The sequence below is a fragment of the Aedes aegypti genome, chromosome 1 (assembly GCF_002204515.2).
Source record: "Aedes aegypti strain LVP_AGWG chromosome 1, AaegL5.0 Primary Assembly, whole genome shotgun sequence".
Lineage (NCBI taxonomy): Eukaryota > Metazoa > Arthropoda > Insecta > Diptera > Culicidae > Aedes > Aedes aegypti.
In genome coordinates, this window is record NC_035107.1 from 18,402,586 (window position 1) to 18,415,557 (window position 12,972).

Genomic DNA, 12,972 nt, shown 5'->3' on the forward strand with positions numbered 1-12,972 from the left:
CAACCCATATCAATATTAAACTGAAAAAGTCAATGAATTGTATACACTAAAAATACAAAAAAAAATCGGCTCCGTAAAGCGTTAAAAGCATTTGAGCCTCAAATAATCGATCTTGTTTAAAAAATCATTTTAGATGATTAATCATCTTTTGGCTAATAGATGGATTCCATTCAAAATTGATCATTTTGACTCAAGAACAACTTTTGAATATGGCCTATGCGCTTTTGCATGCAATTCATTTGAAAAAATCTAACTCCGAAACCGTTGATTTTAGCGAAAAATGTTTTATGAAGAAGTTGTAGTGAACCGTTTGGACTACTAGATAGAAATATACATTGAAAATATATTTTATGTTTTTTCATGACATTTTTAATACATAAATTTTTAATTACCTAAAAACCCTATTCTTAATATTTTCACCATACATTTTGGTAGGAACCTGATTTTTGAGTTAAACTTTCATGATGGAGAAATTTTCAATAACTAAGTTTTTTTTTGAGAAAAACGTTTGGTCGATTTTCAAAATTTGTTTTTTTTTTATTAAAATAAATTAGTTTTGATGATACAAAAAGTCTTGAAATTATTCTAAACCATAATGATTATCATGATCACTTCTCTAAAAGTATCCATTCTCGATGTATAGCAAATTCAACCCATATGAGTGTTTTAAAAATAAATTATTATCATTAGTTATTCGCGTCTCTCTATCAAGAACAACACGTTTTTAAGAGTGTTTTATATGTTTCCGTATTTTCTCCACTTATTTTTTTATTGTAGAGAAACGCGAATAAATAATGAAAAAGGCCTATTTTATTATACAATTCATAATTTTTATTATTATTTTATAGTTTTATTATATTGAACTTGATACAATTCGAAAATGGCTGCTTCTAGAGAAACTATCATGTTAGTTATTATGGTTTAGAATAATTTCAAGATTCTTATTTATACATATTTATATCGACAAAAAAAACAAAATTTTGAAAATCGACCAAAAGTTGTTCTTAGAAAAACTTTTTTATTAAAAATTTCCCCATCATTGTTCCAAACATATGTTTCCTATCAAGATTCTATGGTGTAAATTTAAAAAATGTTAGAATGGGGTTCTTGTGTATTTGCAAATTAAAGTTTTATTTTTAAAATTTTCATGAAAAAACATAACATATTTATTCAGTGCATATTTTTTTCGTCAGTGTATATTTTTTAGTCACAATGGTTCACCACAACTTCTTCATAAAACATTTTCTCTAAAATCAAAAGTTTCGGAGTCAGATTTTTTCAAATAAATTGCATGCAAAACGCTGTGATTGTTACTGTTTAGTCGAGGATGGATTACCAACTGGTGAGCTCGTTTCATGCTAGTTATAACACATTTGTACCATGCCGTGTATTTTTTTATGTATTTGTTGAACAAACTATGGATGGTTCTGCACTTAAAGTGTTGTTATCTATCACTGCGTCGACATGTTACTATTCAAAGGTTTGAATCTCAAAATTTTATAAAACATGATTAAGTGCTTATCTTATTCATGTTTTATAAAATGTTGAGATTCAAACCTTTGAATAGTAACATGTCGACGCATTGATAGATAGCTTTTTAAACAGTGGTTACATGAATCGCATCACCTATCAAGGTGAATCCTGATCATGTAGCTTTTAAACCCTTCCACTAACAAAACTCCTTCCCGTGACAACCATGACGATGCGGAGTAGCAACCTCGAATTGTACGGTCATCTATGCTCATGCTCATGCTCATTAGATGTATTCGAGAGAATGCAGTGATGCATTTCAAACCAGGGATGGGAATAAATCTGAAATTCACTCTACAGTAGCCAAACAAAGCCAATCACAGTCAGAGAAGCCAGTGAAACTCACGCCCATCGCTGCTGTAGGCAAAATGCCTTGAAAATTGCAAAACACCCGTTGCTAAAGGCAACCCAAAATTACTGTAGAAACATGTTCTATTTCCCGCTGCATTTCCCGCATTTAGAGCCTTCAATGACACTAACGATTTAGAAAATTCATTCACCCAACATAGGCTACTTGACATTGGCGTAGCTAGGATTTTTTTCTGGAGGGGGCCTAGGGGAGGCTTAGCATATACTTATTTTACAGATGTAATGTCGGTCGTAATAATCACGATTTTCACAAATTTCGTAGTTTTAATAGATTTGTATTGATTTTATTTATTTGTTATTTCGTCCAATTGTGCAGCATATCAGTGATATTTGTAAATTTTAATTTATAAATTCATCCTTTTTGAAATCCAGTCAAAAATCTTTCAATAATTCTAGCAAAAAATCACAAGGAATGTCCGAATCACACGATTAAACCATGTGCTTTGAAGAGATTCCTCTTGGAATACCCATGGGAAATTTCGTACTTTTCAAGAACTCCTCTACCAGTTTTCAGAATATCATTCCTAGACTTTCTGATCTCACTAGAAAACTTCTCGAAGAATCTCTGTCGAAATGTTTAAAAAATATCTTGAAGAATTCCGTCAGATATTGCATTATGAATTCTTGTAATCATTTCTCCTGGAAGTACTTGTTACACATAAATTCCAATTGTTAGTTTAAAGTATCTTCCAGTTATTGGTTTATAATTCGTTTAGAATATTCAGGAATTACTGAGGATTTCTCCAAATAATAAAACAAAAAAAATCTAGGTGTCTTATGAAAAATGTCTTCAAGACCACCAAGCAAGGATTCATTCCACGAATACTTCAGATAGTTCATCAACAGTTTGCTTTCAAAGTTGTTGCTAAAGTTTCTCTATAAGATTGTTTGAAAAAATCACAGCAAAAAATACCCAGACTTCCCGAAAAAAAAATCTTCCAGGTGTTACTCTAAGGATTCCTTGAAGTATTCCTTACAAATTTCATGAGCAATCAAAAATTCAATTGGAAAATGTTATTCATGGTTTCTCTGAACAGTTCTCCGTAGGTCTGCATTTTTTCACAGATAAATATTTTTAAGATTTCTCTAAAATCAAGGAGCAACATCCCGCATTCCTTCCAAACTCTCTTGATTTTTTCATTTTTTTCAAATGTCGGACAAAGAAATGTTTGAAGAATTCTAATATACTTATTAATTTCCTGATGGAATACATTTAATCGTTCTTTCAAAAACTTTTCTACGAAAATACTCAAAGATTTCCAGAGTAATTTGTTCCGGGATATCTTAGATTATTGTTTCCCTAAAATTCTCCCCAAAACAGATATTCAGCTAAGTATTTTACAGAGATTTTTTTCTTCAAACTGCACTAAAGATTCTTTTGGGAATTTTATGATGAATTTTTTTTTTCAGATTTACTAATATTTTGCAATTTTTCTGGAATATTCTAAAAAAAATCTCCAGAAGTTCCATCAAGTATTATTTTAAATTCTAGAAACAACTCCATTTTGTTCTTCGAATGGTGATCTCAGAATTTTTCCCTAAATAAAAATATTCATATATATTATCCACTCTCAATTTTTTTGTTTCAAAAAGTACTCCATGAATTTTTCAATATTTTTAGGGATTGCTTAACAGACTCCTCCACGAATTACTCCATATCAGATTTCTAGAGAAACACATACAAAAAAGGTTTGCAAGAACTTTGTTGGTATTTTTTTTTTTAATAATTGCAGCTTAAATATAATTCAGAAAAAATACTATCGTAGTCGTAAAATTCATGAACCGTAGAATTTCTGAAACTTGTTGACAATGTACCGCACAGAAAAGCTTGAGTGGTCCTTGTAGGATATACTACAAAAAAACTTGTTCTTTTTTCCTTGTCTATTTTTTAATAGAGAAAAATTGGTGTTAAACGGATGGAAATTACTGAAAGTATTTATAACTTTTATTATATTTTGTATGAACTCCAAAGTTTCATGATACTACATGTATATGGTTAATATATTGATGTATAAGGAATCCATTTTTCCTACCTTAAGAAATTCCAAACAAACTTTTTTGAAGGGTCTATTATCGATTATTTTGTAATACAGTAGAAGTTTAACGCGAAAATATTGCCGGTATTTGTTAAAAATATTACCAATATATATTTTCCATTATTTTGAAAATTTGTTGAGGAATTTCTGATGGACTTTCAGAAATCAGGAGTTATACGTTTAAATAATCTGTAATTTTTCAAACTTCTATAATTTACCTTTTTAAAGATTTCATCAGCATCTACTTTAGAAATTACCCTCGAAATTTATCCTTCCTTGACTTCTGGATTTCTAGAATTCAATCAGAAAGCGTCTAGAAATTCCGCCCTCGTATCGCACAAATATTCAAAACAAGAATATCGATTCTCATAATAATTGGTAAAATAATTCCTAAGAAGTGTGTAAAGGAAGATGAATACAAATTTCTTTATGAATATCTTAATAAATCCTTTCCCCCTTCCCAATGATTTTGCTTTATGTTTCTCTACAGCTTCGTTTACCACTGTGTTAATTTGGAAATTTTGAAGCAAAAGTTTTCTTGGGGTTTTTTTTAACAAATTTCCTTTGGAGATTCGAAGGAGAGACATTTCCAAAACAAATTCTTTCCAATTTATTAATAAACCGGGGTTTTGATGCAAAATTTCTAGAAAAAAAAACAAAGAAGACATTTTGACGCAATTTGTGATGTATTTTGGAATCGTTTCTTAAGCATTTTTAATGAACCTCGCGGAAGAATTTGTAATAACATTTTTAGGAAAAATATTGAAAAAAATCAACTTGCTAATAAAAAGGGACAAAGAATGAATGGATGTCCACCAGGAGGAAATCGAGGAAGGAAGAAGGAACAAGTCCCGCAATATTATTTGATTAACTTCCAAGAGATTTGCGAAAAATTCTCAAGCCATCCTTCTCAAATTCTATAAAAAATATCGATTTTATTTTTGAAAAATTTCACCTCAACTCTGTTGGAAATTAATCAAATAATTTATGATATAATAAGTTAGTTGAAAAAATATAGTTTAAGCAATAAATTTATTCATGGAAAAATGTTAAAAATATCGTTCAAAAATCAGAAAGAAAATTTATTGTTGGAATAAATCGACCATAGTCGATTTGGTTACATTTTTTCAGCCATTCATGCCATGCCGATATTCCTTGAAACTTAAGCATTATTTTCGACAAAAATTCACGCTAAGTGTTGTCTGAAAAATTCCTTCAGTAATTTTGTCTATTTTTTCATTTTCTTTCGAACTTTATACGACTTGAAGTTAATGTTTGGATTTCTTTAGTAATTTCTCATATGGAAAATCATTGTCACCGGACGTCTCAATCAGGATATCCTTGAAAAACATGAGATATCAGAATGCAGTGAATATGTTGCTTAATGCTGAAACAGCATTATTCAGAAAAAAAAAGAATTTTGGGAATCAAATTTCCGAAATATTGACGCTATTTTGTACCGCGGTATTTTTTGCAACGGAGATGTCGAAAAATTGCGCTTATCGCATACAACAAGAAACTAGTTCTAACAGTAACCAATCCATCGACAACCGGACGGTTAAGCTTTCGGTTGTCGCGCGATTCACCTAGGTCAAAACAGCCACGCTGATGCTGTGTAAGACAAGCGAGGTTTTCTCACTATAGTTGTACAACATGAAATAACGTAATTACTGAAGAGATTTTTGAGAATAAAAAGATGACAATGATTCAGAAGATTTTGGAAGGGACGAATGACCTTTGCGTTAAAGTTCCTCCCAAACAACTAGAACAACAGAAGATTTTGCTTCATGTTATTTTTTTATTATCATCAAAAATTCTGGGGGGGGGGGCCTGGATGACTCAAATATTTGACTGGGATCTGACAGTAGCCCAAACTTTTTTTGACACTGAAGAAATTTTAATAGAGTCAAACAAATGTTTGAACTGCTGTCAGATCCTTACAGCTTAAATTACAGTTTGAAATTTAAATCACAAGCCTGTGATAAGGAAGTTGCCTGATTACTGTACCCTTTATGCTAGGGATTTAAAGATACAGTTTAGTTCAGATTGGTATTGACAGGTTTAAGTATTACGTAATTTACCGCACTCCTCTTACATTGGATTATTTTTAAAGTTCTTGAAGGCTAGGAACAGATAAAGTTTTGCGAAAAAGATGTCAGACAAGCTGATTGAATTAGATATTCACGGTGAAGGTCGATTGTCTTCAAGCAGAATGCAAGTACAACTAACGAAAGGTGTCGTAAATCATTCTAGAATTGCACACGTGGTCCTGCTGTCCATCTCTAATGAATGCTTATTCAACCACCCACTCAGTACGCAGCTAGAACCTTCCAAATGGCAAACATACTCTTCTGCATGTCACGTAAGCGAAGTGTAAGAGGAAGAACCGATTCTCCTGTCAGAATCGCTCCTTTCGGAACCCTCGGTTTGCCCGAAGGCACTACAGAACCAGAATCAGATGATACCGCCCAATCACCACCCCCTCCGCAAGTAATCGAATTTTCACGAACACATTTTCACACTGCTCTCTCTCTCTATTTCTCTCTCAGAACAAGACCAGCACAGCTTCTGGCGGCACGTGTGCCGCGATTTTTCATCTCACTCCGAACACGTCCGCGTGTGAAAATCTCCCAAAAGAGCACAATCTCTCTCTCTCTCTTCTTCTCTCATCGAATCCCGTCATCGAACGAGGAAGCTTTCAACATCCCTCTGCTGATCACCTTCTTCAGCCCCCAAAACCCAGCCATCCGTCCATCCGCCTTCGCGCGCTTGTATGAGTGGCTTGTGCTCGCTTCATCTCCCTCTTTTGAGCCCATATGTCACGGTGGTCCCCAGAACGATATTATCAGAAAAAAAAATCTCCACCAAATCTGTGCTCACCAGTCGACTACAATACTATACTAAGGAAAACAATTATATTTACAAGATTTTGCATTTACCGTTATTATCAGAAGAAACTTAGTATCAAAACTTGATAGGTGTTCTTGCGCCGTTACGCCGTTTTAAGCCGTAACAGCCCAAAACATCAATATCATAAAGGATTAACGTATTTATAGAGTTCCTATAATCGCTACTCGTATTTAATTACATGATGTATAAACATTTTATGATTTATTTATATTTTTTAAGGCTCATGTGCTATGAGGCATTACGGAGCGAATATTTATATATAGTTGAAACACATTTTGTAGAACTACAATGTTTAAACAGCAAAAAATCGTAGGTTTATCAATCATGTGTTTGAAAATTTTCGTTTTTATACATTATTACTCAATACACGAAATGCACATCGTATAGAAAAGTCTAAGTATGGCCGACTCTCCACATCTCGCTGTCATACATCTGCATTCTCCTACACCTTCATATCTCGATAGACTCTGTTCAATCGATGTGCTTTGTTTAATCATTTGAAAACGGTATCTTTCTACACTTTTCTTGCACTTCAAGACCCATATAAACGCTTCCCTGATCCATCCAAAAAATTTTTTTGTCGAACAGTGTAATTGGAATAATTCATTGAATAATCCGGGAAGAAGCTCCTGCCTAAATTTCAATTTTTGGACACATTCTGCAAACTTTTTTGAAGAAGCTCGAAATTTTTTTCTGGGGAAATTGCTACGAAATTATCCAAAAACTATTAAGAGAAAATTACAGAAGTCCGTTAGTAATTTGTTAGGGAATACTTGCATATGGAAAAGCAATGACTGGAAAAATTTCTGATCCTGAAACTCCCGGAATAAATCCTGTAGGAGTCCTTCGATTAGTTTAGCAGTTTCTCGAGAAATTGCTTATAATAAAAAAAGAGACTGGTGTTAAATTTTGCAAAAATAATCTTAAAAATCGAGAAAACTTCAAGAAAAGGGACTTTTTAAAAGGACATTTTTTAAATGAATATACTGAGAAATTATTAAATATTACTTAAAAAAAATAAAACTTTATGCTTGTTTTTAATTATGAATCGTGATTTACGGCTAACCAGCCGAGTGGAAGTTTAACAACTACCGAAAAAAAGGGGACGGACCTAGTGTAGTGGTTAGAACACTCGCCTCTCACGCCGAGGACCTGGGATCGAATCCCATCCCCGACATAGTCACTTATGACGTAAAAAGTTATAGTGACGACTTCCTTCGGAAGGGAAGTAAAGCCGTTGGCCCCGAGATGAACTAGCCCAGGGCTAAAAATCTCGTTAATAAAGTCAAACCAACCAACTACCGAAAAGCTAAGCATTACATATAATTTGCAATTGGATTAGATGGACAAATTGATGTGAAGATTTGCGAAAAAGTTACACGTCTTCTCAGTGAGAATCGAACTCACGACTCCCCGATCTCTAGTTGGGGCGCGTTACCACTACGCCATGAGAGGACTCATGAACGCAGAAGTTAACCTGAATTCGATTTCAGCTCAATAATCACGTGGTCCTTTTTCGCAAAGTGCACCTCTTTCGGAAGAATTAGATGCCCATCCAAACACAACGCTTTCTATATATATCCAATGCCTAGCCCGAGAGCGCATTATTTTTTTAGGTATAGGAATAGCACACTACACTAGCCAGCAATTGCGCTGGCTGAGGTTTCTATTGTGTGGGCTTCCAATGGGTCGCGACGTTCTCAAACGACCGTTTACGGAACATGAGTCTCGTTGCTCTGAGAACACAGAACATCTGTGGAGATGCAATTGTCAAGAAGTAGAGAGCAGCACTTATATATTTTTAACACCAACCCACATCTTGGTTGATTGCAACAACTTGCAGTTGGTAAAAATTGCTGCAAAATCGCCTGAATTTATACTTCAAATCTACTCCATTGCGTTCGTTACCTAAATGCTTTTGTAGGGTTCTAATATTAAATTATTGACTTGCATGCTGTTCTAATATTTTTTTCTGATGTTCCACATTTCAAGTTCTAGAAAATTCTACGAATTAGAGATCATTGTTCACTAATAACGTAAGGGGCTGTCCATTAAATACGTAAGACATTTTTTGGGATTTCTGACCACCCTCCTTCCCCCATGTATTTTTGTATGAAAACCAAAAATAAATTTTATGGCGCGTATGAAATCTCAGAACCCCATAATCTTTTACGTAATTAATGTACGACCCCTAAAACGGTTTTTGAAATCTTCAACCCCCCTTCCCCACTCTTTTATATGGAAATGACACATAAATTGTATAGCACATAAGAAATTTCTCCTAACCCCATAAACCCTATACGTAATTAATGGACGGCCGCAAAAAATGCTACCGAAAATTCTCGAATATTTTACAGAATACCTGTTAAAGTGTTCTATCACCATAATATACTGTTGTAGTGCTACTATATCGTAGTGCTCAATGAAACATTTCGAAGCGTTACTGACAGACAGACAACTCTGGGATTTTATATACACCGAAATGAATTTTATTGTAGAAACTACTGAATCCATGGTAACATTAAGAACTGCACCAACGATTTTCAACCGACTACATCAACATCGCTACACAAGAAAATTTCTTCTGTTGATTTAACCAGAGTTGTAGTATTTTTGACTAGAAACATTTTTGATTTGAGAAGTTTAGCATCATACTTTTGACCACACTGTTTGTATACGGTGGGTGTCACGGATTGAAATAAATTGCTTTGTAGTGGATGCTACTATGGACATAGTCAAATTTACTGCACTGCTCAGTGATTTTCACCAGATTATAGTAAGCTTAACAGATTTTTGTAGTCGGTTGAAAATCGTTGGTGCAGTTCCTTATTCTACCATGGATTCGGTAGATTATATAACAAAATTTGTTTGCGTGTATATGATTTAATGAATAAATATTTGCAGGTCAAGCTGATCATCGAAATTTAATGTGTTTTGATCTGCTTTGAAATACGGTGCACTGCTTGTGGTTGAACCATCGCAACACCTTGTATTATGAAGAAAGTTCGGGGTAAATTAAAAAGATGCATTCCCAGAAAATACCGTGAGGTATTGCTGATGATTCTTTGGAGAAATTCGAGGTACTACGAAGAACGGAATCAAACATGAAATGTTTATTGATGAAATTATTGAAGATTCGAAAGAAAAACAACTAGAGGTATATCAGAACGAATTCCTGGGGAAAATGTGGAGTTATCTTTTATCAAAATCTTTGGCGTATTGTTTGAAGAATTCCTGCATGAATTTGCATTTGAATTTGGTTAGAAGTCGAGATACAAGCCTTCAAATGTATATGGAAAAACGACAAATGCGTACTTTATTCTGCCTAGACTTTAGAAGTCAGAAGTCTAATTCTTTGAAAATAAGAAAGAATGATTTGATTCTTCAAGAAATCAGTCAGGACGATTATTTGCGTCGGAAAAAATATGAATGCTGATGACAATGTTCGAAAAATTCAAACACAGTTCAATTTCCGTGGCGAAAATGTTTTCATCCTTTATGAAAAAGCGAGACAACGGCATATTTTCTGAATAGATTCTGAAAAGATCTCTGACGGATGTCTGATTTCAAGTAGGACTCCAAAAACTATTCAAACGGTGACGTAATTTTATACAGGTGAATGTGAATGCAGTCTTTGGAAAATCCAAACAATGTATTAGGGTGATCAAAGTATTTTGGACAGACCGTTACGCGTATATTATTTTGACATTTACGGCAAAATCAAATGGAAGTGGCCAAATTATATACGCGTAACGCTATGTTCAAAATACATAAAACACCATACCATAACCTTTGTGCCAAATTAATATTTTTTTGTTTTCCGCCCTTAGCCAAGTGGTTAGAGTCCGCGACTACAGAGCAAAGCCATGTTGAAGGTGTCTGTGTTCGATTCCCGGTCGGTCCATGATCTTTTCGTAATGGAATTTTCCTTGACTGGGCATAGTGTATCATCTTACCTGCCACACGATATACGAATGCGAAAATGGCAACTTTGGCAAAGAAAGCTCTCAGTTAATAACTGTGGAAGTGCTCATAAGAACAATATGTTGAGAAGCAGGCTCTGTCCCAGTACTGTTGTGGGATGTATGTGGGTCAGATATTGAGTGAAGGGAAAATAAACAAAAAGAGCCTATCAATATTAAAATATGTCCTTTTAAAAACAAATCGCGAGAAATGTCAACAACATCCTCAGAAGAACTGTTCCAAGTACGTGTGTATTTGAAAAAAAAACAAGGCAGCGCTCGCATCGTTTTTGTTCGTGTTTGACATTTGCACACTACCGCCATCTGTTGGCCTACTGACCAAACACAGTTATTTTGGAGTGGGCATCTATGTTCTCGCATCTATGATATTTATCGTGATTCGTTCTAAGGATGTGAACCATTTCACCGATTCGTTTAACTTTTAGTTAAAATTTGACAGTTCGATAGTTATTAATTTTCTGCTCCCGGTAATTTGAGAATAACTAACCATCTATCAACATGCCTTGATAACATGCCAGGTTGTTTGGATACCCCCAGAGGATGTGACCATTATATTGGCGGTTCTGAGACCTATCTTGCAACATGTCAAACTTCATGAATTTGCAAATCAAGTCAAAAGAAGAATAGTTCAAGAGGTTTTGGATGACCTGGCCACATACTGGGATATTCCGGATAACTGGTTCTTCGGTGCAAGTGTCAAATATGTTGGCGGATTTAAAACTAAATTGGCGATGTATCAAATACCATGATTTTGCAAACCGAGTCCAAAGAAATGTCAAATCGTGTGAAGTTAAATATCTACTCCGCAGAATAGCCTTGAATTCGCAGATGAGTTCCTGTCAAGCCTGGAAGAGTCGATATAGGAATTTTTTTAAATCTTATAAACTTCCTAACTTACTCATCCACTATTTCTTTCACTAACTCATACATTCTACCACAAAAATCAAAGAAAACTGGTCACAATGGTTCATTCCGAACAGAAACCGGTCATCTACAGTAGTATGCTTAGCACATAATTGGTCACTACTATCAGTGGGACTGTTATGCGTAGAAATTCACCAAAATCCCCGTATTTCTAGGCATAACAGTCCCACTTAGAATTTCGTAGCTAAAATTACTTTTTTTTTCATAATATAAACTCTTGATTATAATGAACATGCTATTCTTCATACTACTGCAAAGATTTTAATTTAATATATCACAAACCTGGTCAATAGAGTGATGCAAATTTTGAAATTTTAGCTCCCCTATGCTTAAACGATTCTCATTATATTAAATAGCATTCTCCCAAAGTTTGAAGTGATTCGGAAGAAATTTGACTGTGCACACGCCATTCGAAGTTTATATGGAGATTACTATGGAAAACGCCAACTATTTGTGTTCAGGCTTCTATCTCTTCGTCATAATATTTTATGGAAAAGTGAGAAACCTCTGCTCATGTGAAATCCTTTCAGCTACAACTTTGCTGAAGAACACATTTTGATGGGACTTAAGGATAAATTGCTTTTCTTAATCATAAACTGGGTTTGCATTTTGCATGCTTAACCAACTGCTCGGCAGGCAACAGTGGTGCTCCTGGCGGGAAGAATAGATCGAAGTAATCCAGGCTACTATGTTCTACAGCAAAAAGGCAGTGTTGCTCTGAAAGTAATTGAATGATCATCTCAGCATAATATAGACTTTGTAATCAATAATATCAAATTATCCTTACGTCCCATCGAAATGTGGTCTTGGGCAAAGTTGTAGCTGGGAAATTTTCACATGAGATGAGTGTGCTTACTTTTCCATAAATTATTATGACGAGCAGTTCGAGGACTGAACACAAAAGGTTTGCCTTTTCCATAGTAATTTCCATATAAACTTCAAATAGCGTGTGCACAACCAAATTTCTTCCGAATCACTTCAAATTTTGGGAGGATCATTTTCATCATAATTGACATCGTTTAAGCATAGGGGAGCAAAAACTTCAAAATTTGCATCAGTCTACTGGTCAATACGAGGCCTAAATGTGTTAACATCTTTAAACGTGTTTTTCTCGATTGGATATTTTGGAACATGGGACAATTATACGTATAACGGCAGTATAGCGTTACCCCGATTTTTAATCGTAGTATGTTCTGAAAAATAACCTATAGTTGATCCAT

General features: G+C 34.3%; 1 protein-coding gene across 2 annotated transcripts in view; it reads right to left on the bottom strand.

The window, feature by feature from the left end:
* LOC5576693 (progestin and adipoQ receptor family member 4) overlaps window positions 1-12,972 on the bottom strand; it is a 213,043-nt gene that overhangs the window by 199,314 nt on the left and 757 nt on the right. The window lies entirely within an intron of this gene.